Here is a 26,057-nt window from a genome sequence, read left to right as displayed (position 1 = left end):
TCAATATTTTTTTTTATTTCATTAGACTGTGCTAGGTATAGAATAAGTGTATAATCTAGAAATGATGCCACATATGGTTTGTTTATTATTTTTCCATTTGTCACACCAGTTCAAACACCCTTAGGAAAGAACTCTGGCACTTCTGAATGTGTGAATGAATGACATAAGAGGAGTGACTTTTCTCAGGGCAAATCAGCACATCTAGGAAATATTTTTGAATGTTTAAAATTCTCGGAATTCTATTTCTGAGCTTCATTCTAAAAATGTTCAAAATCTGGGGACTAGCTGCATCTTTTCAAATGAACTCCAGAGGCTTTAAAGACTGAGAATAGTATTTTAGCCATCTTCTAAATCTTGGTCAGTGAAAGAAATTGGGATTTCTTTTAAAAATAAAGAACAGAAACAATGAGTTGCTCTGCTTTTACTTTTGTAAATTGAAACATCAACTATTAATTCACATTAAACACTTCACAATCTGAGTCTGCTAAATTGCAGCATTTGGATCATAGACGTTTTAAAATTTCATTAATTGTGATAATTTTCACATTCTTAAATTTTTGCTGCACAAAAATCTGACCATGCCTTAAAATAAAAAAAAGAAATACTCTTTGTCTTATTTGTTAATATCACCATACTATCATAGTATTTTCCTTTCATGAATCTAGAAAAGGAAAAATTTACGTTGATAGCAAAGCAGATGATGGAATTAAAGCACTCCCCTACCACCAGTCAGTGAAGTCTTGTTCCTCAGACATGCAGATTCTGCTGATGCGAGCTCAGAGGCCTTGTTGCATTGTTATAAATTCAAGTCAATGATGTTTCGTTTTGATGGGTGCCAGTTCTGGGATGCAATCTCCAAAGAAAAGAACTCAGTCTTACTTTAAATGTCATCTCTAACAGTAGACACTTAGTTTTACACCCTTTCTGCTCCAATTAGTGATATTGCAGTGAAGATAATAGGAATAAATTTATTAAACTTTTGCCTGCAGGTTTCTTGGTGCCTAATGAAACTCAGCTCAAAAGTTAAGTAGCCAGTTTTAATAAGTACTGATGTCCTTAAGTAAATTCAGCAAGATACATATATATACCTGTAACACTCGGTGAAATCACAATGGATTTCAGGCAGTAATACTGGTGAAATAAGTAAGTAAAGAAGCCCTTATAATCTTAGTGGCTTGCTTTTTGGGTTAGCCAGTAGTTACATTGTTAGAGTTATCTTCAGAAACACCAAAATGGTGCTACCCAAGTAATTCCGGAGACTGTACTGGAGCACTGTAATCGTTTCTAGTACAAAAATGTCAGGATTAAGAAGGAAGTGTTTCAGATTCTTGTTTCTAGTGTTTCTTACTGTTGGGAAAGAAAAAATAAAACAATGGGAAAATAATAGATGAAAAAGAGTTGACTTAGCCAATTGCCATTTGAAAGGAGAAGGGAGAAGACAAAGCCTTGATTCACTTTCCATATTTCATAAGATCTCAGCTCTTGTTCGTTCCCTTACTTTCACCAGAGTGTAAATTGACTGCTGTCATGGCATTGAATTCTGAAGGAGTATTTTAACAAAATGATATTTCAAGGAAGCTGTAACGGTGGCACAAAAGCAATGATAGGAGTGTTTCCTTTTATCCAATGAAGAGATACTGGTGTAAGTTGTTCAAACTATTAGCATAGCTACTTTTGGAAATAAACAAAGATGGCTCATAAAATTTTCCTTTGTCAATAGCAAATTCAGATGTTGTATGTTTATATTAACATGTGGACAAAACTAGGATAAATCCATGTTCAGACTAGTGCAGTACGAACTTTTTTGCCTGCTGTGCTTTTATAAGGCCACAGGTTCATCCAGGTCATTAGAGTTCAACTTAGCTATACAAGTGTCCTAGAATAAGGTGAGATAGCACTAATGCAAATTAAAATCAGCTGTTTATGGCAGTGTAGAAATACAAGTTATTTCTGATTGGAGGCACAATGTTTCATTTCTGCCCATTCTTTCTCTGTGAGGGTTATTTCCTAACTGGGACAGACAAATTCTGGGTTGCTTAATGCAAAAAATGACGCAACATGGAGATGATATATTTGAGGGCTCATGCTTGCAGGCACTATGTTTTTAACGTCTATAGGAAATATCAGTAGATAAATAAATAGTCAAAAAATGAGGCCAAAAGAAGAAAGGAAGGATGGTGCTTTCCATAACAGGAATTGATATTCAGAAGTGTCATCCCAAGTGGTCAAGGATCAAAAATCAGGGAGCAAGCAGACTAAATGAATGTTGTTGTTTTCTGTCAACTCATTCTGAAGCTGGAATAGGAACACATTGCAATGTGATGAAGTATTGAGAGTCCAAGGTGTATTAATAGCCCATAAAACTTCTCAACTGTGTACGAAGAAAGTAGGCTCTCTTCTGTTGAATTCTTTTAGTGCCAAAGTATTTATAATTAATACTCATGAAGCACTGCAATTTGTACTTTCATTGTATGTATTTTAAGACAATAATCCAAGTGACAAACAATGTTCTTAGTTGTAAATGTCATAAATTCAGTCACCTTTGCTCAAGTAGTTTGAACGTTATCATCCTTCATAGTCAGTTGTTGGGTCTTCCACACTAATTCTTGGAAAAGGGAAGAGCACTACACTCTATTCAGCCAGTGCTGACTGTTCAGCACTGTACAGAATGCATTTTTCAAAGTGTCCACTTTTCCTGTTTCTACCAAATTTTTTGGACAGATTGGCAATCTTCCTTTCTTTTCTGCACACTTTGGAAAAAGACCAGCTTTAGTTCCTCAGGTGCTGCTCTGGTGACAGGCTGAGAAGATGCAGCCCTGAGAGCATGGGGTTGAGGTTTCACTTCTGAAACAGAAGAAATACCACAAGACTGGGTCACTAGCTTGTTTGAAATTAGGGACTGGCTGTGAGCAGAAACTTACTGCATCTTTCTTTTAGAAAACGGTTTAACCCATACAATTCTTCGGTGGGGCTTGATGATTTATTTTTAACTGTTTTACTCTTCTATCTTAATTTGGAAGGCAGTGGGACATTAATATTTCACAGTAATTTGTTCCTATTAAACTTACCTTAAATAAGAGATGCTCATTCCCTATCCAAGAGAAGAACTGTGGTAGCATTTAGAGTATAATGTCTCAGTATCATAAAATTTTGTTTTGGTACTTTTTTTCCCCTCCCGTGAGATCTGTTGTCTCTCACAGAGTTTGGTTTTGTTTTGCATTAGGAACAAAAATTTTGATTTCCATTCTAGCTGTATTTCTGGCCCTCCACAAGATGTTGATTTAAGATAGGTGTGCTATAGTCCCTGATTAAAGCCTTACACTTCATAATTTTGAACATACTTTATAATTTATTATTTTGTGGACTTTGATATCTTGTCTTCATCATTTATATATTGAATGTCAAGTTTGCTCAGCTATGAAGTAAATGGTGCTGCTGGGAACCCATATCAGCTTATTTAAAGTGGATCTGACCAGAATTCCTTGACAGATAAATTTGTGTCAAGCATTCTGCATAAATGTTTATCCCCTGAAAGCTCTGGGGGTTTTTTTAGGGCATAGTACATGTTTCAGGTTATTCTCCTATGCCTATTACTAAGATTGACTATCACTGTAAAAGTGATCAGGGACATCATTTTATGCAAAGTAGTTGTAGAGATATTCATTATGGTTTTTTTTTTGTTGTTTTTTTGGTTTTTTTGGTTTTTTTTATGGTACATAGTTTTACACCCTTTTCTCACCAGGTTGAAACTATGTGAAGGAGAATGTAATACTGTGGTACAGCTACAGTGTTTTGTACTGAATTGAGTACCAGTTGAAGAACTGAATTTTCAATTTATTCCATAAGCTGCATAACAAAACCAACAATGCCAGCACCTGATTGCATTAAAATCTGTATTTCAAGGGTTAACAGTGTCATGCAAAAAGTGGTTGAAACCCAGTAATTTTACCTGTTCATGGCTTTGCCTGTGGGGATTTCTGTGTATGCTAGTAAAGAAAACCAATTAGAAGCATGTCAGACTTGTTTTCTTGTTTGGACCTACTTATCCACTTACTTTCAACCAAAAAGTTTGTCTTGGAGAAATAATTATTTTATTATTGGATACATCCATTATAAGGAACACATTTGCATTCTGCAGGTAGGCGCTTGGTTTGCAAACTTCTTAGAAAAAAATATTGAAAATATTTATTTTCTGTCTTCAGTCGATAAAAGAACTTCAAACTCAGAAAGACACTTCATTGCAAAACATTTTCTTTTTGCCTTAAAATGACATACTTTAGCTGTGGTCTGCATACCTTTCATTAGAAGAGTGCTAGTGAGGTTCTGCTATTCCAAACAAAGAGGGTAAGAGATACATGAAGTCATTGGTACTTTATACAGTAAAGGATCAAATTAGTCTTTTGTAAATGCGATTGCTATTCTATTGAAGTTGTGCATGTTTACAAACTACCTTGAATTTGGCTCAAAATCTGCTGATGACTGTAAAAAGAGAATGCCTGAAAATAATGTTTATAGTTTTTATATATTTTTAAAGGAGTTTCTACTCCTTGTGGTCTCAGCTTTTTCTTTAATAACCAACAACTCCTTCTCCACGTCCCCTTTCTGTATACAAGACCATGTGGATTTAGGAGCAGCAGTCAGTTTCCACCTTGATTAATACACTATCAAAAATTTAACAAAATTCTAATAATATGACCTTCAATTTGACATACATAGACCTCTTTAGTTCACTTATGTCTGATACTACAATGCTTATCTATACACATCTACAATTATAGCGAATTCTCAAACCATCGCCATAGTATTTAGCATTCCATTGTATACTGGATGCTTGGCAAATACAAGAAAGATTATGAACCAAAGTAATAGTGTCATTACTTCTAAATAGTGAAGATCAGTTTTTCAAAGAAAGACACTTTATTATATTTATAAACTGGATCAATTTTACTGATGATGCATAACCCATAAAAACATGGCTTGAACTCTAGATGTCAAGTTGAGTTTGCCAGGTTCAGGAGTGGTGAAGTCGTCATATTTTTTTTCTTTCTTTTTTTTTTTTTTTTATTTCCTTGTGAAATATCAGACTTGGTAGGGATAAATGGAACAACATTAATCTCGGAATTAAACAGTGCAATGTTCTTACAGAGTCATTGTTTCTGAAAGAACTGAGCATTGTCTTTATGTTACAGGCCTGGAAAGTAACATTTTCTGTAGATGTCAGCTTCTGTCTGGTGTGATGCCCTATTCTTCTGCTGAAGCCACATGCAGCACTGAGTAGTACTGGCAAATAGAAGAGGTCTTTTGGAATAAGGTAGGTTTCTTTTCCACAAGGGCACAGATGGATGGTTTTTCATAGTTTTCTGTTTAACATAAATGAAGTCAAACAGCTATTTTAAGTCTTCTGAATTTTGGAGACATGTTACCTATCTCACAGCCATTGCTCCTATTGGTTGTACCTGTAAAATTATCAGTAGAAGGTATTTTCAAGGTATTACCAGTGCACTGCAGCAAAACCCACCATTCAAGATCAGCAACAAAACCTAGGAAATAAAAGAACATATTTTAAATCTTGTCATTGGTTGTGAGAAAAAATAATGTCTGTAATATCAATGATTTCTATAATGTACAACATTCTTTGCTTGTAATTGTAAAGATTATTGAAAGAGCAGAAGAATCAAGTGCATATGGTCTTTCTTCAACATGGTGCTACAACAAATGGATTAGAGCAAATCTGACCTGGGAAAGCAAAAATGAATATAAATGAAAAGCTTAGAACTGGGGAAACTGGGAAAGAGACTTTTGCTTGGGGATGGCCCCTTCATTAGCAAACCCTGAAGAAGTGCTATAGGGCAGTTGTAGAAATATGACAATGGAGGGAGGCAGTTGTGAAAACAGAGTCTTGTGCTGTGTCCATGTTTCACTTCCCCTTGACTTGTCATTGGTTTTGGTGGCTCCCTCTGTGTTGGTATCTATCAAACAGAGCTGTTAATGCACTCAGGTGTTATACTGGGCTACAATGTTCTATGAGCTTTCACTAGTCTCACAGCTAATGTTCCAAAGCATTTTTGGCATGTTGTGACTGTTACCTGTGACTACAAGTGTACTCTGTGGTCTCTGCGTATGTGTTGTCAGAAATAGTGCTTCTTAATTAGCGCTCCATAGCTGAGGTTATTTCCTAATAGAATGGTTTAATGAGAGTGACTCTGAGAAATGTTTACTTATATTTATATTATTTATGCCCATCATCTCTGGTTAAAGTGCAGTGCGATGAATAGATAGAAGGCCCAATAATGCTGACCGGACCCAGCCCAACGATAGGGAAGCCTGCTGCCTCCCTGGGGCTCGAGCAAAGGATGTTACTAGAAAAGACCCTTGCCTGGCACGGCCCTCTGAGTACTGCCCCCATTACTGGTCTTCCAAGTGGGCAATGATGAAGTCCAAGTGACAAGAAGTCTGAGGGCAATCAAGAGAGTCCTCAGGGCTTTGGGGTGACTGGTTGAGGGGATCAGGAGCACAAGTAGTGTTTTCTTCTATCCTGCCAGTTGCAGGGAACGATAAGGCACATAATTGGAAGATCTCACAGATCAGCACCTGGCTCTAGGCCTGGTGTCAATGGCTAAATTTCAGGGTTTTTGATGATAGGTCAATTTACACAGCACCAGGCCTGCTGGCAACAGATGGGGTTCACCTGTCTCAAGGGGGAAAAGGATCCTAGGTCAGGAGTTAGCAGGGCTCATTGAGAGAGCTTTAAGGTAGATTCAAAGGTGGAAGGGAATAAAACTGAGCTCGTTAGAGATAAGCCTAGGGGTGTCATGCCAGGGTTGGAGGTGAGATCAATAGCGCAGCTGAAGTGCACATATGCCAAAGCCCAAAGCATGGGCAGCAAACAGGAGGAGATGGAAGCCATCGTGCAGCAGGAAGACATAGTCGCCATCATGGAAACATGGTGGGGTGACTCACATGACTACAGTGCTGTCATGGGTGGCTACAAACTCTTCAGAAGGGATAGGCAAGGAAGGAGAGATGGTGGGGTAGCTCTGTATGTCAGGAAGTGTTTTGACTGCCTAGAGCTTAATGATGGTGACAATAGGGTTGAGTGTTTATGGGTAAGAATCAGGGGGGAGGGCCAACAAGGCTGATATCCTGGTGGGAGTCTGTTACAGACCACTCAACCAGGATGAAGAGGTAGATGAAACATTCCACAAGCAACTGGGAGAAATGCCAATGTCACTAATCCTCGTTCTCGTGGAGGACTTCAACTTACCAGATGTCAGCTGGACATACAACACAGCAGAGGGGAAATGGTCTAGGAGGTTCCTGGAGTGTATGAATGAGAACTTCCCAACACAGCTGGTCAGTGAGCCGGCCAGGGGAGATGTCCCGCTGGACCTGCTGTTTACAAACAGGGAAGGACTGGTGTGTGATGTGGTGGTCAGAGGACATCTTGGGCACAGTGATCATGAGATATTAGAGTTTTTGGTTCTTGGAGATGGAAGCAGGGTCAGCAGAACTGCTACCTTGCAATTCCGAAGGGCCAACTTTGGCCTATTTTGTTTAAGAGCCTGGTTGACAGAGTCTCTTTGGAGATAGTTCTGAAGGTCCAAGAAGTCCAGGAAGGCTGGACATTATTCAAGAAGAAAGTCTTAAAGGTTCAGGAGCAGGTCATACCCATGTGCCAAAAGACAAGCTGGCAGGGGAGAAGGCCAGCCTAGCTGAACAGAGCTTTGGCTGGAACTTGGGGGGAAAAAAAGGAGTGTTACCATGTTTGGAAGAAGGGGCAGGCAATTCTAGAGGACTATAAGGATGTTGTGAGGTTATGCAGGGCAAAGATGAGAGGCAAAAGCCCAGCTAGAGCTCAGGCTGGCCACTGCTGTAAAAGATAATAAAGAATGTTTTTACAAATACATTAGAAACAAAAGGAGGGCCAAGAACAATCTTCATCCTTTATTGGATGCAGCAGGGAACATAGCCATAAAGGCTGAGGTAGTTAATGCTTGCTTTGCCTCAGTCTTTAATAGAAAGACCAGCTTCCCTCTGGGTATTCAGGCCCCTGAGCTGGAAGAGAGGGATGAGTAGGAGCAGCATGAAGTCCCCATAGTCTAGGATGAAATGGTTAGTGACCTGCTGCTCCACTTACACATGCACCAGTCTAAGGGTCTGGATGGGATCCACCCAAAGGTACTGAGGGAGCTGGTGGAGGAGCTTGCCAAGCCACTCTCCATCATTTACCAACAGTCCTGGCAAAGTGGAGAGGTCCCAGAAGACTGGAGGTTAGCCAATGTGATGCCCATCTACAAGAAGGACAGGAATGAGGATCCAGGGAACTACTGGCCTGTCAGCCTGATCTCAGTGCTGGGGAAGGTTATGGAGCAGATCATCCTGAGTGCCATCACATGGCACGTGCAGGACAGCTCGGAGATCTGGCCCAGCCAGCATGGGTTTATGAAAGGCAGGACCTGCTTGAGAAACCTGATCTCCTCCTATGACAAGATGACCCATCTAATGGATGAAGGAAAGGCTGTAGATGTTTTCTACTGAGCCCTTAGTAAAGCCTTTCTCACTGTCTCCTACAGCATTCTCCTGGAAAAACTGACTGTTCATGGCTTGAATGGGAGTGCTCTTCTCTGGGTAAAAAGCTGGCTGGAAAGCCAAGCCCAAAGAGTGGTGGTGACTGGAGTTACGTCCAGCTGGCGGCCAGTCACAACTGGTGTTCCCCAGGGCTCATTACTGGGGCCAGTTCTCTTTAATATTGTCAATGATCTGGATGAGGGGATTGAGTGCACCCTCTAGTAAGTTTGCAGATGACACCAAGCTGAGCAGGTGTGTTGATCTGCTTGATGGCAGGAAGGCTCTGCAGAGGGGTCTGGACAGGCTGGACTGATGGACCGAGGCCAATTGTATGAGGTTCAACAAGGCTCAGTGCCGGGTCCTGCACTTGGGTCAGAACAAGCCCATGCAACTCTGCAGGCTTGGGAAGAGAGGCTGGGAAGTGCCTGGTAGAAAAGGACCTGGAGGTGTTGGTTGACAGCCACCTGAACATGAACCCACAGTGTGCCCAGGTGGCCAAGAAGGCCAATAGCAACTGAGCTTGTATCACAGTGTGGCCAGCAGGACTAGGGAAGTGATAGTCCCCCTGTACTCTGCACTGGTGAGGCCACACCTGGAATCCTGGGTTCAGTTTTGGGCCCCTCACTACAAGACAGACATTGAGGTGCTGGAGCGCGTCCAGAGAAGGGCAAGGAAGCTGGTGAAGGGTCTGGAGCACAAGTCCTATGAGGAGCAGCTGAGGGAACTGGGGTTGTTTGGTCTGGAGAGGAGGAGGCTCAGGGGGGACCTTACTGCTCTCTACAGCTACCTGACAGGAGGCTGTAGGCAGGTGGGGGTAGATTTCTTCTCCCAGTTAACAGGTGACAGGACAAAAGGAAATGGCCTCAAGCTGTTACACCAGGGGAGGTTTAGATTGGAAATTAGGAAAAATGTCTTCACTGAAAGTGTGATCAAGCATTGGAACAGGCTGCCCAGGGAGGTGGTGGAATCATCATCCCTGGAGGTGTTTAAAAAAGCTGTAGATGTGGTGCTCAGGGACATAGTTTAGTGATGGACTTGGCAGCCCTGGGTTAACAGTTGGACTTTATGTTCTCAAAGGTATTTTCCAACTTATATGATTCTATGATACTGCCTGAAGATATTGGTTCCAGTTTACTGTTTTCTCACTGGGAAAAGACATCTTGAGGTGAGAGTTTGTTACTTAAACATGGGACTGGTAAGTATGATGCAAAACCTGCAAAAGAGCTACATCCATCTGTAATGGCAGCTGAGCCCTTGGCAGGCTACCGTAGCGCATGCATAATGCACTAGTTGCCTCTGCCTAGCAGTCCTATCCTATCTATCAGATTTCTGTTGCAGGGAATCATGCAACCTGACGTGATTCTGTTTGGATTGTGGCAGACTGTAATCCCAGATTCAGAGATGAAGTTGTAAGTGGGGGTACCTGGAGACCAGCAATGAGAGAAGGGTTGAAATGAAGCAAGTAAGGCAACCACTAGGAAGATCTAAGACAGTAGGGGGGCTTAATTTATTTTATTTTCCATTGATTGCTTTTCCTACTTCTACTCTTCATGGGCTAGCAACTCACCACTTTCAAATGAGTGACATCTTTTCTGAGTTGTTCTGTCATGCATTATTTCACAAAAAGAAATGTATTAATTGCTCTATGCTGTACTGCATCCCCTCATTTTGTACAAAGTGTAAGGGAAAATATTACGGTTGGTATCTGACATGTGGAACTAATTTGCCTCCGCTGGAGTTCAGGGAGAGGTCTTGGCTATTGCAGTGGAAGAAAACATTATGAATTATAGGCACCTCGCCTCATGATGCTTCATTTGTAGTTTCCATTTGTGACGATATACTATGAATAAAATATGGGACGATACCCCAGCCCTGTTGAAATCAGTAGGAGTTTTTTTCCTAACTTCAGCTAGGGCATGACCCTGGGAATCCGTGCTGGCTCCTGGTGAAGGATTTGTTCTGTTCATGCCTCTAACTAGACCTCCTCTGAGGATGTAGTTTTTAATATTACTACCAAATCTGCTTCTTAGGTAATAATTCTCTATTATTGAAGTTTATTTGTACTTGATTTGGGGGATCCTTAGCTCAAAGAAAAACATGTTTCTATACCTAGATTTTTCTATCCTTAAATATGACAGTATTGTTAGGAGTAATTATAGACTGACTGTCAGGAAATAGAATCCGATAAAAAGAGAGAAAGTACTTCAGAATAATTTCCCAAAGGGTGGGATGGCAATGCTATAGGTAAGATACAACATAAAACTATTCAGCTTGTTGAAGTCTGTAAGATGGACTGCGAGAAACAAGGCTTAACTCTGAAAGAGTAGATCACTTAAGAGCCTTTTAGCAGCTCCAGTTTCTACAAACACACACTCTTTCGTCAAGCATACTGTGGATTTTCCTTTACCAAATGTTTTGATGTGATAAGCTTATTTTTGTCTGTGGGTAAAAAGTTGTTCTTAAGTATTTTTGTTCCTTTAGTAATAGACTCTTTCACTCTCCTACAGTTAGAGCATGTATTGCCTACAGTTCATTCATAACTTATAAAAACTTCTACTAAAGGTCATCAGAATTCATGTTTTGTAAATAATTTTTCTTTCCTATCAGCTGATGTACTGCTTAACTGCTCTTTGCTCTGCTGTATTCCACCCATTGTGTAGAGCAAGCACAAGAGTATATTAAAATTGGTGTGCGACATATGGACCTAAATTTTGTTTGTAAAAAGCTTGAGTGCTACATCAAAACTTTTTCTGACTCTGGAATATTTTTGTAATGCAAGTATTAATTGATTTGGGAAAAGGGACAGATGTAAAATGCTGATTGTGCTCTCATCTGGTATCTTTTTTGATTTCTTCATTTCAGTATCTCAGGTTCATTAAGCTCATTCATCAGCTCTTATTAGAAGTTCCATTCTAGTGTGGACCTTGTTGAGGAAACTTACAATGTTTTTTATTAAAAATCCCTCTCAGTTTGGGCTGGGTCTTTAGATTACATCTGTAAAAACTTTGTGCAGTGTATGTGTGCATATGCACATGTATGTGCACGTATCTGCTTATGTTGTGGGTTGGAAGCTGAGTGGTAGAGATACTAAAAGAAATCTTCTCTTCTACATGTTCAGGCTAAAGTGTCCATAAGAATGCTCGTGTTATGCTTTGTTATACAAAGTTATGCCAGGAAGGAAGGGCATGAAGGTATTAAGTAATTTATTGCCTACTCCTATGGTGCTAATTTACCATTTTATGCTCCCTGCATTTTGCTTCATTCCTTTAAAACAATATACAAACCATACCTTCCAGATTGAAATCCCTTAGTGGACTACGTCCCTATAGATAAGTATCCTTGTACTGGTGCTTCCCCTTATTTAAGATGGTTAGCATTGCAGAGGGGATGCAGAGCTAAGATTATTTTCACCAGGGAGGAAACACCATGTGTGTGTAGCATGGGGATTGCTGCATTTGTTTCTGTGTGCTCTTCCTGGTGTCATAGTTTGTTAGCTTATTAGTGAGTTTTTAGAGATCTTTAGGACAGTGATGCTGTATAAGTAATAAACTAAAATATTTAATCTTGTTAGTTTCTGTAACTTTTTGATCAACTCACTTTATCAGTATTAAGCCTTTGCTTTGTTAATTAACTTGCCAAAACATACCACTTACTCAACTGGAAGAGTACCTACAAAGCAAGACCCTAGCGGTGTTCTCATCACAGTTATCCTAGGTTTTCAAAACGTTTAAAATACCTTGGAGGTAGATGATCTTAAACTAATTTGTAAAGGAACCGGTATAAATAAATCATTTTATATACAAGATTTCATAGTGATAAGAAAGTTTGATGGAGGGAAAATGATTCGGTGCAATTTGTAACTTGGAGAACATAATACATTTGACTCCTTTTTCTGTATAATACAAAGAGTTCATATGTTGCACAATGTTCATTTTTAATTAAACATTTTATCAGCACACAGCCTTTTATTGACATTCCTCATAATAGAGCTGATAAGATCTTAACCTACTCTTCAATAAAGCAATGTAAAACTCAATATTCTGGCACACACTGTTCCCTTCAGAATTAAACACATGATTTTCTGATTTAATTTAAAAAAAATCTTATGTACTTTTATTCACATTTATTTACTTTAACTTCTCAGATTTATGCTGTTGTTTGACTTATGCAATTTGAATGCCAACATTTCTTGGATTATTACTCCTGTTTGCTTGAGCTTTTAGCTAGCTGGACCATTTTATTGAATTTTTCCTCCTCTCTTTTCCTTTTTAAAATTTTCAATAGAGTGATTTATAACCAAGCCTTGTTTCCTACTGTACCTTTTGAGTTCAATTTTGATGAGGTGCACTAACTTCACTCACTACTGCCCTAAACATAGGTTTATAGAATTTCTGCTGTCACAGAAATTCCTTCAGATACGACATCAGCAGATTCCTGAAGATGTTCCCAAAGATGAATTGCAAAGTTGTTCCCTGTCAGAAACCTTAAAGATGCCTGTGATATAAAGCTTCCCAGGATCATGCATTTAGTCATACAGATAAACAACCCTGTAGCTTGGCAGGATTTTCTCACCTCCAGCAGAGTTGTAGCAAGGGAGTAAGGGGGTGGGAGTCAATCCCTTCACTTGGTAGTGGCTACTGTGGTGCCTGCTGACCGAGGAGACACCTGAAGACAAGCAAGGAGTTGCCAGAAGAGCAGCATCTGGAGAGGATAAGCCTAAGTCTCTCTTCCAGGGTTTGCTGTCTACTATGTTAGATTTTTTGTCAGAAACTAGTATTCCTCTGCATGCAAAAAGCAGGATTCTCTAACACTTTGCTGCAGCAAGTCACCCCTTATGAGTTGAGCACCCACCGTACTCATCTAAGTAGGTGTTATATGCAGAAGATATGACACCTGCCCACTTGCTGACCATCAGGTGTTGCAGGACCTCAGTAATCTCCTAACCTCTTGCTATATCAGCTGTCTCAGATGATAACCACTCAGCTATCCTGTGCTTTTTCTTTCATACTTTGGAAAACTAACTCTGGGTATTTGCTGTTCATCTTTATCCTTGTATCCCAGATGTGTCACTGTTCACTGTAAATGGATATTGATTTTATCTGATCATTTTGAGATAATTTAATGAACTGATTTGAAAATACTTTGTGTAATACGTCACAGAAAATGCAGAACTGCCTTGCACTTTGGAAAGAGTTTTAAAAACTGGGGAATGCTAAGCTCACCTGTTGAGGGTGTATTCCTTACACCCTCACAGATTTCCAATCTTGCTTTGTCAGCATAGCAGAAGTTAAAAATCACATAGGGCCTCTGAGAGTCGGAAGTTACCACGTGCCAGATGTGTGTATCTTTCAAGTTCTTTTGTCATCTACAAGGTCCAAATCCTCAAGGATAAATAGGTATGTAATATAGTGAACTAAGTAGTTATTAGATGCTTGAACTAAACCTAAATTTCTGATTTTGTCCTGATTTTTTTTTTTTTTCCTCTTGGATGCTCTTCCCCCCAAAACCTCCAGGAAAATATACTGCCATGTTATTGGAAACATAAAGTTTTGTATTCAGATACTTTAGCTGCTGGGAGACAAAAGTATTGGAGAGCCTGGAAAGCATGAAAGTGTGTGACTTGAAAGAAACAGTGCGTTGTGGTTTGTTAATTGTTCTAGAAGGTAATTGTTTAGGAAAAAGGAATAAATCTATCAGAGTATGTAGCAGACCCATGGCTAGCTACATCTGTTACACTGTATACAAATAGTATCAAGGGAAACACAACCAAGATGTGCCTGTGGTACCCTGGAAGCTGTCAGTGCAGGTGCCAGAAGACATGCCTTTCTGTCTTTGCTGCTGCTGCCGCCATCCACACTTCCTAGATTAAGGTGAATCAGTAAGTGCCAGCAGAAGCTTACGCCTGGTTGATACATGAAAGGTGCAGGGCCTCACCACCCCCAACAGAGGAAGGGCAAAAACATCTGAGAAAATGAAAAAGCTGATAAAGTTGTTAGTCGTATCTGTCTCTGAAAGCTTACTTGTTAAACCAGACCCAAGTCATATCACATGGAGCTGACCATTACATTAGAGGTACTGGACATCGCCACTGAAATAAAGATACCCAATTTTACTCTGACTGTTGGAGCAGAGAGACTCAATTTAGGAGGACCCTGCTCTTCAGAGGCAGTGATAGGAATGCTCATAAAGAGCTTTTTTGGGGTTTGCTCTCCCTTGCTCTGCCCACCCTGGGCAGTCCTGTATGACATGAAGAATAGGAATAAATAGCATGGGTATTTTGCTTGCTTGCTTTGCTTTGGGTTTTTTTCTTGGTTTCTAACTCTGCGGCTTTGAGCTCTCTGGCAATGCCTGAGCTAGCTGAAGAGACTGTGTAAGCTGGGGTAGTGACTGGCCTCTCCACAGATTCATCAGTGTTAGTTTTCCTGCAGCTCTTCACTACAAGCTGTCCTCTAGGTATTTTAAAGGGCTTCTAGAATTAGTAAAGCAAGATCTTAAATTTTAAAAATCCTTAAAACATGTTAGAAAAACAATTTGTTTATATCTGCTGTTGAACATTCATCTAAATGACCCTTTGGATATAGGGGACTAATAGGAAGATCTTTTTTTCCATACAACAGAAAGTGAAGTAGAATATTTATAGAAGAATGAAAAACCTTACAAGCTAATCCCGATGTCATCAGTGTAAATTTTGATAAGTGGACTGTTTTAAAATGCACATATAGTATGTAGGAGTTTTCATGAGCACCGCTTTAAAAGCAAAAGTTAGACGCTGTGTTTTGCTGACAGAACTCAAAGAAATGCAGATGTTATTTCTTCAATGAGAAATACTTTGTATTGGTTAATTCAATAAATAAAAAGAATGGTTGTGTAGCTGTGTTTTTGATATTCAAAGGTACACCCTTGCCAGAGAGAAGGTGAAAGTGGGGTTTAACTAAGTCTGCAATCTTATTTCAAGAGGTCTGTGTTCAAATTTAAGAAATTTATTATTTTAAATCCACTTCTTAGACCATGTTGTTTACATTATGTGTATAGCATACAACCTGGCACAGTTAGCAAGTCCACGTAAGTACAAGTCAGCAGTGGCCCACACCAGTTAAGATCAGGATGACCTAGGTAGGTAGTTCTGGCGTTGTTGCATGCTGAATTATCAGCTTTCTAAAACTCATGAAAATTCACAACCACTTCATGTAAAGTCTAATTTGCTTCTGTATACACTTGAGACAGGAATTTGCTTTAAGATGAGACGAGTTATGTAGCATTGTTGTTTCTGTGTATATTTGTTTAGTGCTTTAGATTTTGTTGAAAGGGAAGTCTGTTGACTATGTGCTTTGGTTACATTCAGTTCCTTAAGAATGGATGTGTTCTATCAGCCTATTACCAGGCAAAATAGTAGTTAATGTTAAGTTTAGAGAATGTTATTGGAATATTTTAAGTGCATTATTTAAAATAAGTCAGTAACCCTTATTGATGTTTTATTGGAGTATACCCATTGCAAATCTCACTGTTTTATAGAAAACAGTTTAATGATTTGTGAAATACCAAATTTAATTGTTAATATGCTGATATCAAACTCTTATAAAGCAAAAAAAAAATCTATTAACTCTAATAATTTAATTCTACTACATTATTAATATGGGGATTTCGGGGGTTCTATTACATTTTTTTAAAAAGAACAAAACCACCTCAGTATTTGGACCTTTTTAAGTTCACAGACTGTCATGCAGAGAATACTTGCTGTACCTAGACCATGTGTATATATAAGGTGAAGTAGGAAATAGGTAGGTATTGAGGAAAGCTGGCTGTTCAGTTAAAGCATTTAGCTAGAACTTGGAAGATACACGTTTAGTTGCTGAATTCTACTATGCTTTTTCTTGATCTGCCATGCCAGGTGAATCTCCTAGGAGAAAATAAGTGAGAGTTTTACGAGATCATTGGCAGGAGCCTGCATTTTAGTCCGGCTTCCTTTTTTTATAAGATAAGGTTAATTTTCTACCATTTATTCTTCTTTTGTCTTCACTTTATTCTATGGCAAAAGATTATTAGAACTGTTAAGGTTTGTTATTTCAAATGGGATAAAGACAACAGATTTTAGCCCTGCCATTCTTCTGGGGGAATAACAATGAGAATATTTCAAAAAAGATGAAATTAGTTATATTTACTGATGGGGCTTCACATTCTTAGCTAGTTCAAAGGATATATATCATATGTAGGAAAGAATTGTCCAAAAATTACAGGTATTTTTAATGAAAAAAACCCTAATGAGAACACTCTCTGTTACTTTCAGTACACTGTTTCCATTGGTCTTGATAAAGGTTCCCAGAGAGTACAAAAGATTAAGTTGAGGTTGTAGTTGGCATGTGTTTTAAATGGATACAGAAAAATAAAAACATGTGAGACATGTACTCTGTATTATGCTGAGGTGTATATATGTATGTATGATACGTTACTTTTATGCAACTTCCTGCTGTGATGTTCTCCTCCCCCCTGTATCCACATGCACACTGAACTGCAATTCTGGTCTGGATTTAATGAAAGGACATTCTTCTGCTCTGCAATTGCTCTCAGTTGTTGTATTTAGTGCTCTGATACGACAGCTTTCACTGTATCCATAAAATATGAGTAAGCATCAATAAGCTATCCAAGAGAATGGAGTTTTAAGGAGGTATTTGGATGAGGAGAGGATGAATGCACACAAAATGGAAGGAGAGTTCTCTGATTTTATACTCAGATACTGGGCAGAATAGGAGAAGGTCATTTGGGCAAGAAAGCCTATGTAAGCATCCTGCCATGGGGTTAGATGCTATGTTGAAATTGTAAATTCCATGCAGGAATTGGCGTGTTCTGTGAATGTGCGTGTATTGGTGTAATGAAGCCGTCCACTCATCCCCTGCTCCCTCTGCAGCTCTCCAGGTATCCGTAACTTGAGGTCAAAGCTGTGTTCGCTAGTCACGGATTCTGTGGGGAAAAAAACAACCTGCAACAAATATGTGCAAGAAGTGCCCCTTTAACAAAGCATTTTAAATGATGTGAAAGTAGATTCCTTAGGCAGTTGCAGGCCTTTGTGGAGGATCAGCAAACAGAAAATGCCTTCTCGTCTACATGGCTTGGGCTACCCAATCAGGAAAAGGGCACAATTTTGTGAATTAAGTGACCAGTCACGCATCATGAGTAACGAGTAGTGATTGTTTGTATTGGTCAGTTAAAAATTGTGTCATAGGGTCAAATATGTTTGCATACACTGCTCAAGGACTTGTGACTAACGAAGTAATTAATAACACCCGTGACCTATTTGCAGGCACCTGGTGAACAGATTTAAGGGCTCGATCCATTGGTTATGTTTCCCAAGGAGCAATTCCAGCAGCTCTGGCTAAAGATGTGTAAAATCAAGACAAAACCAAAACCAATTTCACCACTTACTAGCAACGTCCATCCTCAATGCCTGCTGTGATATATCCTTTATTGATAGGAGTATACCATACCATGGATTCTGTACCTGGTTGTGTCATACCCCTGAGCCCGAACCAGCAGCCACCCAGGCCTCCTGAACCTTCAAATACTTGTATTATTTTTAAATTAGATTTTAAGTATGAGTTACTATCACAATAATGATATTCAACTAATGATATTCAGTAATGATTCAGCCAAGCCCTGTTCAGAGGCAGGCAAAGGTCTGATCTGCTTTTCCAGGAGTTTGTACTTATTGCAAGGAGCAAGTCCTCTGCAGCCACCAGGCAGAAGAGGGAGCCTTGGAGAGTGAAGTGCTGGGCAGGATTGGTCCCAGAGACAGAGTTTCCGTACAGCTTTTCTCATTCCAGTGACTACTGCAAACAGAAACATCTTTCCAATTGAGGAGGAGGTGGAGGGAGCAGAGGCCAGGGCTGGAAGCAAACAAAACTCAGAACCACAAGATTTTAAATTGCATTGTGTACTCAGTGCAGTTATTTGTCTGGGGCTGGTGTTCTGCTCTAAAGAACAAGTGAAAACTGCAGCAATCTTTCAGAGTGGTTGCATTTCACACAGATTTTACTTGGATACTGTAGTATACTTTGTCCCTACAAAAAAAAAAATAAAAAAAAATGAGGAGGGAGTAAAGGGGGGTATTTTATTAGAAAAGAGGGTGTAAAATTTAAGACGTCTAGCTTGTAAAGTCGTTAGTCTCTCTTTTGCTTTTTATTCTGTAATTGATTACTAGCACCCCCTTTAACCCACCTTAAAGGGCAAGCAGGAAATTCATGTTTTCGTTCATCAGCCCATCCCTCTGAAAAGCGTTCAATATTAAAACAGTTTGCGAGGAGCAAAGGCAGAAGAAACAAGAGGCCCAGTTAGACCGTGGCAAGGTTAGGAGATGCATGTCTGATGCCTGCAGCAAATATCGGCTCTTGTTCCTGTACAATTTTTGCATGGGGAGACCAAGTTAATTGGGGTATGGCTCTGTTCTTTCCTTTATGTGTGACCTTTTATTATCTCTGTGGCCCTGTAGTTCATGCAGTGTCATAAAGCTGTGGGAAAGTCTTGCAGCTAGTGTTATCAGCTGTTGGAAATTAACTTAAAAAATGAAATATCTGTGTTTCCTTTTGCCTGAAGGTGTCTGGGAGTCTGTGAACTGCTACGAAGGTGCAATTACTGTGGTTGTGATTTTGCTGTAGCTGAGCATTGCTTGTGCATCTTTTCCCTGCTCTCCCTCCCCTTCTTCCCTTCCCTCCCCCCCCCTGCTTTTTAGTGCAAGCTGTGGGCTGGCAATCAGGTGTTGTGCTGGGGGAGGAAGTTACTTTAGAAGGGGGGTTATATGGCATAATTCCCACGAATGTAGGAGGAGGATGAAAAAGATAAAGAAATTTTGTTTTTCTGAGCTAGAGGATTCTCTGCATGACTTCCCCACTGATGGGATCATGTGCTTTCAGGCTGAGATTTTATTAACAATTCAAATGGAAATTGAGGGCACAGGAGGAGCAGATTCTCACATAAACTTGATCTGTCCATGAATGCAGTTCTCTGTTTGCCCTGACCCTGCATGGCTTAAGACACTGCCTGTGAGGCCTGAGTGCCAGACACAAAGACCGAAATGAAAAGCAAGCACATTCCAGTAGTCTGCACAAAGGCAATGGAGCAGTTTCTAGCAGTCTCCCCAGGGAGAGATCTTATCTCCTTGCGGCTAAAACCCTTTAGAGTGTTTATTTGTACTCTAGCACCCGAGGTTTATGAATTGATATAGATGCTGATTAAACACTGTAAGTTTCCTCAGCAAGTCATTTTGGGAGGCATGGAGGTGTCCTGCATGCATTTTCTTTCCAAAATACATACTGATACTTATCAAAAGGCTGCTCCGGTTTCCTGATGAGTGAACGTAGATGAGTGCAGAGTAAGAAGACACTCCAGAAAGTACATTCATTAATAAAAGTCATCAATAGCCTTAGGATGGTTTTGCAAAACTTTGGCTTTAGGACTCTGCTGGTTTTAGTGTTGAAAACGTTAGCACAGACCGTCACCGATGCCGGACACTTGTGCTTGCCGACACTCGGGAGGGTTGCTCCTGAGTAGCTCTACTGATTAAACGTCATGTATGCTTGGGTGACCTTGTGCTACGAAGCCAGCAGCGCACAGCACTGGGGCAGAGGGAGGATGCATGAGGCAGGGCTGCTGTGGCCACATCTGCACAGCCCTTCCTTTGCACCAATGGCAGTCGGTGGGTGATGCTGCCTGTCAGGGAAATTCTGCCGGAGATGAGAGCTGGGGGGTGGGTGATGGGGGTCTGCTGGTGGTTTTTGTCGTTGCTTGAGGCTGGAGGTGGGAAAGGCTAGGAACATATCCCAGGGCAAAAATATAATTCATATTCCCCGTCACTGTCTGATGTTAATATTGGCAGTGTTGGTAAATGCTGGAGATTCCTTAATCAAACTATTAAACGTTGATATTTCTGGCTTTCGTAATCAGGCTTCCTTTTATGAAAACTCTATAAAACAGTAGGAAAAATGTAGGCAAACAATAATTTTGACTGTGGTAACTCCAAAGAGTCACAGTTTTAATCGCCCTAATTTTCCTTATTTTCAGCCAAAAAAAAAAGCCCCAAACCAAAAGCCAGCAACTTTTAGGTAGGAAATCATAACCACATGTTTTTACATTTTTCTTAAGGTGTTTAAAGGTTTCAAAACTTTTGATACTCCTTAGACTAGTTAAATTAGTGGAAAGAGACTAGCAAAGGTTATTGATTCAAATAGTTTTGTTCCCTTAATTTTATGGGGTTATATTATCCAAAATTAATGGTTGTACTTAGGCAAATTGTCAGTAATTGGTGACAAAATTGCTTTATTGCTTTTCTTTCATTTGATGTTAATTAATGGCCTTACATTATTAAGTCCAAGTCTCTTCTGCATTTCTCTTTCTCCATAAATATTCTTAGTGGTAATGTGTTAGCGTAAACTTTATTCTTCGATCTATGCAATAACTGCTTTATAGAAATGTGATAATAAACAGATTTCTGGCATAATTTATAGAAATGTGATAACAAACAGATTTCTGGCATAATTTTCCCTGAAATAATGTAACTGTTATTTGTTCAAGAGCTTGAAGTCATTTTGATATGAAGGAATACATTAGTAACATAATGTGTTAATTGATTCATGTGGTAAAACATTAGTTTTTCACATCAAAGTAGACCTTAGCAACTTACCCAGCAGCTACTTTACAAAATCTAGCCTTTGTCTCATTTTACAATTTAAGAAACTGCTACCTTCTCTCCTACTATTTTACAGTGTGTTCAGTGAAATGGTTCTGTTTCAGTGGACTAGAATATCACCAGAGCATTTGTCATCATATTTCTTGCCTGTTAACTGGTATTTGGTACAGAGCAGTGCTCATCTGTGTTTTCCAAATTACCTTGTTATAATGCTATGCAAATATTTAAAAGTCTAGAATAAATGCAGTCAGTAAAAGCCACTTCTAGATTTTCATACAAGCACTATGGAAAAAACAGCTTTTGTGTGGTTGTGTGTGTGTTATTTGTTTGTTTCGTAATAATTTAAACCAAAATAATGAGTGTATGTCACAAAATTTGATATATTGAACATCATATACCAAAGTAGAATAGAGAAGGGAGGAATTAAATATTAAATGACTCTTAAAATGGAGTTTTGATGGTTTGGTAAGAATAAATTACTAAAAAAAATATTGAAAGCCAAAACAACTTCAAAATATAGGAGGAAATATTTTTTAAGTTTTGATAGTTTCACAAATTATACTTATTTTCTCTGTTGTCTAATCCTGTAGTACAGAACTGAGGGAACTGTATCTTTGATTTTGCTGGTAGAGGATTGCACCAATAATGCAATATGGTTTCTGTGATTACTGCCCAAATCCTATTTATCTTTAATCTTAGTTATACTCAGAAAGTTTCCAAAGCTACGATTTCTTCTTCCTCGAAGTGCTAGTTTTCATCTTTTTTCGTGAGTTATGTTTTTTTTTTTTAAATGTTTTAAAATAAACTGTATAAATTTATACACATTTCAAAAATTATAGGGTGGTATGTTATTTAAATAAATATTTAGGTATACTATATTTTATGAGAAAAATCATACCTTTTTTTGACTTGATTTTAAAAAGAAATTCCCCCTAAAAACATTTTTTGAGAAAATTTGTATTTGGAGTTAGAAATGTTTAGTGTTATGTAAGTGATGTTTCTTGGATTAAAGAAAAATAGTGAAGTTAGATTATTGGCAAGTTGAATTATTTTACATTTGTTGAAGGACTTACATTATTTTTCATAACTGAAGTGTGCTTCAGTTATGAAAACTTTAACTTTGTAGCAGAGTCACAGTGCACCAGTAATTCTGAACTATGTCCCACCCCCAATTTCCACTGAGGAAAGCACCTCCATGTGTTTGGAATGAAATGTGTGTCAATGTATTTTAAAGGCAGCTAAGAGAAGCTGTAGCTCTTTAATGTACCAGCAAAGAGCAATACTTTGCAAAACAGCTTGAGTTGGTTTTAGTGAAGTATTTGTAGGTGAAAACTGCCCCAGCAAAAGACAGAAAGTTGGTGCTTGCCTCTGTCTCCACCTGCAACCCTTAGCTGGTATGGTTGTGTGTAACATATTTCTTTGTCCTTCTTGAAGTTTTGTGTACTTAAAGATCTTTGCTCTGACTCTAACTGTAACTGTGAGCGTGTATGAGGAGAGGTGTTCAGACCTCAGTAAGACATCTATTCTTGAGCCATCTATTCTTGCTCACGTATCATGCAGGCTGTGCCGCGTTCTCCTTTTCACAGTAGAGGTACAGCTGCGCCATCCCAGATCCCACGGTGCCAAGACTCTTAGCTTGAGCCTTGCCTGGTTTCAGTCATGGCAAAGCTCTGGGCTGTCACAGGTGCGGTGTCGTAGAGGAGCGTTAAACCACTACCGCAACTTGAATTCATGCGGTTCAATGTGGGATAGGCGGGAGCTGGCTCTGTACCTCGTCTGCTGTGCTGGCTGCTCCCTGCAATACAGTCACCAATCCTGTGGTGGCCTTGCAGGGGAAGGGGTTGTGGTGGTGGCCTTCTGCCAGATTGTTTTCTCCTGGATGCCTGTTGAAGTGAATTTCATGGCTCTCACAGTGATATAACTGAAAGCCCATAGCGTCATGCCATATACACTTGTAATTCATTTCACCAGTGTGGATGGGTGAAAAAGGTCTGGTCTTTCACACAGTAGCACAGATCACTTACCTTGATTTCTGAATTTGAAATGAGACTAGAGATGAAAAATTTCTCCATAGGTCTACGCGTTTGTTGCCACTTTAAATGTCGGAGGTTTCCACTGGGAGGGGGTTTATGCCATCAGGGGACACCTGCTGCCCAGGCAACCCTGCTTACACTAGTTGTAACATCCCTTGGTGTTTAAATATGTGTGAGGATGAACTTTATGCCTGTCTCTGGCAGGTTTTCTCATGCGCATGTACTTTAGTTTGCTTGAATGTGAGGATGACAGCATTGCTGGACTTCTAGGTTATGTGCTCTGAATTTGACCTCTGGAGGGAGGTACATCTTTGCAGTGCCTACACAGAGAATTTAGGTCCTAAACTTAGGTATTTTGAATTTAATCATAAATACATAAGTCAACCTTGGGTAAACCGTATGAACTCCCTTCACAAGTAAATGAAAGTAAAGAAGAATGACTAAAATCACTGGAAATAGGAAAGTAAGTGTTTGTCTGTGTTGTAAAAATGTGATTCTAAGCTTGTCAGAGAATGAATCCACAGCGTTCGCTTCTCAGTGCCCGAAAGTAGCCTTTCTCAGACTGCTGTTCAAGCAGCCATTTATGATGCTTTGCAAAATTAAACACAATGAAAACCAGCTAACAGGAAGGGATAATTGTCTGTAGATGAGGACAGTCTGTAAGATCAGTTTTCCCTGACAAAGTCAACCTTGGAATGAGACAGTTGGGAACTCACATAGGTTATTAGCAAGCCAAAACTAGACCTCTGTAAATTGATGTTAATGAAGGATTATGTTTGGTTTTGTGTTGTGGTGAAATACAGTCTCGGTTGATAAAATATTTTTTGTAAACCATTGAGAAATTTACCGTGTGGATGGAGTTGGTTGAGGAGATGGCTCTGTCTTCATAAGGATACCTGACGAAATTTGCAAATGTCCTTGGAAATCCCAGATCTTCTATATGTAATTTAAAGTAAAATTGAAGTAAACACTTGCACTTAGAATTACCTTTTATTTCTTTTAGCATCCTGGGGAGCTATCTTTGAGTGATACATATTGTACTTGTCACAAATGGCATATAGTGTGTACTTGGTGTGTTCAACTGTTGTCTGTAGTTCTCATCCACTGGTGGGAGCAAGGGAAGAGGAGGGAAAGAAGTGTATCGCACTCAGCCCCCAGGCTGCACCATCCCCTTCGTATATAATGTTATGTTTTCCCTAGCTTCATAGAGTGGACATCAGAATAAAATCTGTGCTGTCAGCTCTGTTTACCCTTTGCAGCAATGCAAGCACTTCCAGAGGGGCATTCACACCATCCCACTTCACTTACCTGCATTGGGTACCTAAACTGGGTGGTTAGTGTCTGTATACTTCCTCTGCTATTGATAGAGCTTTTCCCAAAGATGGTCTGAGCATCCTTCTTTCATCTCTCCCTTTTAGAGTAGTCTCCTTTTCTCCTTGACTGTGTAGGCACCCTGAAGTCATGGTATTATGACTTCCCTTAAACTGTGGCATTAAGACTTTCCCAGCTTACTTCCCTTCAATTAATGTTACTAGCTTTTCTGCCAAATTGTATGATGGTGATACCTAGTATTTAAGATTGGCCATATTCCAATAAGGCATTATCTGTAGTAGGTGTAAGATATTTTCATCTCTGATTTCTGTGATTGGAAAGTTTTAATGATACCCTAGTTATTGTCTGCTTTTCAGCAGTAATTCTACAAAGAAAATGTATTTATCAAAACAAGTTCTGATTGGTCTGGGTGTCTTACATGAGGAGACAGTCATCAAACCAGAAAAACTCTTTTATTTTAATTTTTCTATTGATCACTCAAGATTAGGTACTCTTTTGAAAGATGAGGAGAATATACAAAAGATTTTCAGTATACTTTCAATAATACTGTCTATCTGGTGATTATTGAAGTAATGTAATTTTGCATACTTGCTGTAACTTTGGTATGATACAGAAAGCTAGTTCCTTTTGGGTCTATTGTGTAAATATACTTTCTAAAAAAACCCAATATGTGCAGGAACTAAAGTTACATTCTTATATTTCCTAAATAGTGATGAATTGAGAAATCTTTCTAATTTGAGCGGTCATGAGCGTGTCAGCCTTGTACCTCCAGCCAAGCTGTATATGATTGTTGGTACAGGAAAAAAATATAAGAAAAAAAAAAGCTGCTCTAAGACTAAGTACAAACATAATAATGAAGAAACAATGCAATGTAGTCAACCAGGCATGAAGAATTATGTATTGAAGCTAAGAGGCCAAGTGTCTTATCAGTTGGATTTTAATAATGCCTGGCAGAAGTGGTTGTACTTGTACAGCAATTGTTTTAATATCTAATTGAGTTTCAAGCTGAAATATGACAATCTGTCTTTAAACATGAAGAGCCCACTTCCTGTGGTGCAATGTCTAAGCATTTCTTTACATACTAAACTGAGATTAGAAATTTGCTAATACTTGTGTTTTCAGATTCCAGGAGCCTTCTAATTATGCATAACTAAAGCTGTATCCTGTGCCGTTTTACTATTGTTAACTCTTTCCTCTTCCTGTCTTTATAATTCATGTTGTTTACCATAGTCATGTGATGCAGCTTGTTCCTTTTTTTCCCCCCTCCTTTTTAATACTGTTAGCTGTTTGCATTGGGCACTTTCATTTGCTTTGTGGTTAACAGTACCTAATAGGATGTGCCCTAGTTCTGCTTGGGGAGTCTAGCTACAACAGCAATGTAGACTTAAAACATAAATGTGACTCCAAAGCTGACACTCAAATTATGCTTCTGATAATCTAACATTACCTTT

At 39.2% G+C, this 26,057-nt stretch overlaps 1 long non-coding RNA gene across 3 annotated transcripts in view; it reads left to right on the top strand.

Moving 5' to 3' along the window:
* Positions 1-26,057, top strand: part of LOC114017804 (uncharacterized) — a 332,083-nt gene that overhangs the window by 134,455 nt on the left and 171,571 nt on the right. For all 3 annotated transcript variants that reach the window (XR_003563064.2, XR_003563062.2, XR_003563063.2), the window contains one exon: positions 5,190-5,311. This is a non-coding gene — a long non-coding RNA (uncharacterized LOC114017804). The remainder of the gene's footprint in view (positions 1-5,189; positions 5,312-26,057) is intronic.

This window comes from Falco cherrug, chromosome 2 (genome assembly GCF_023634085.1).
Source record: "Falco cherrug isolate bFalChe1 chromosome 2, bFalChe1.pri, whole genome shotgun sequence".
In the NCBI taxonomy this organism is placed as follows: Eukaryota; Metazoa; Chordata; class Aves; order Falconiformes; family Falconidae; genus Falco; species Falco cherrug.
This window is presented reverse-complemented; position numbering and strand designations above follow the sequence as displayed.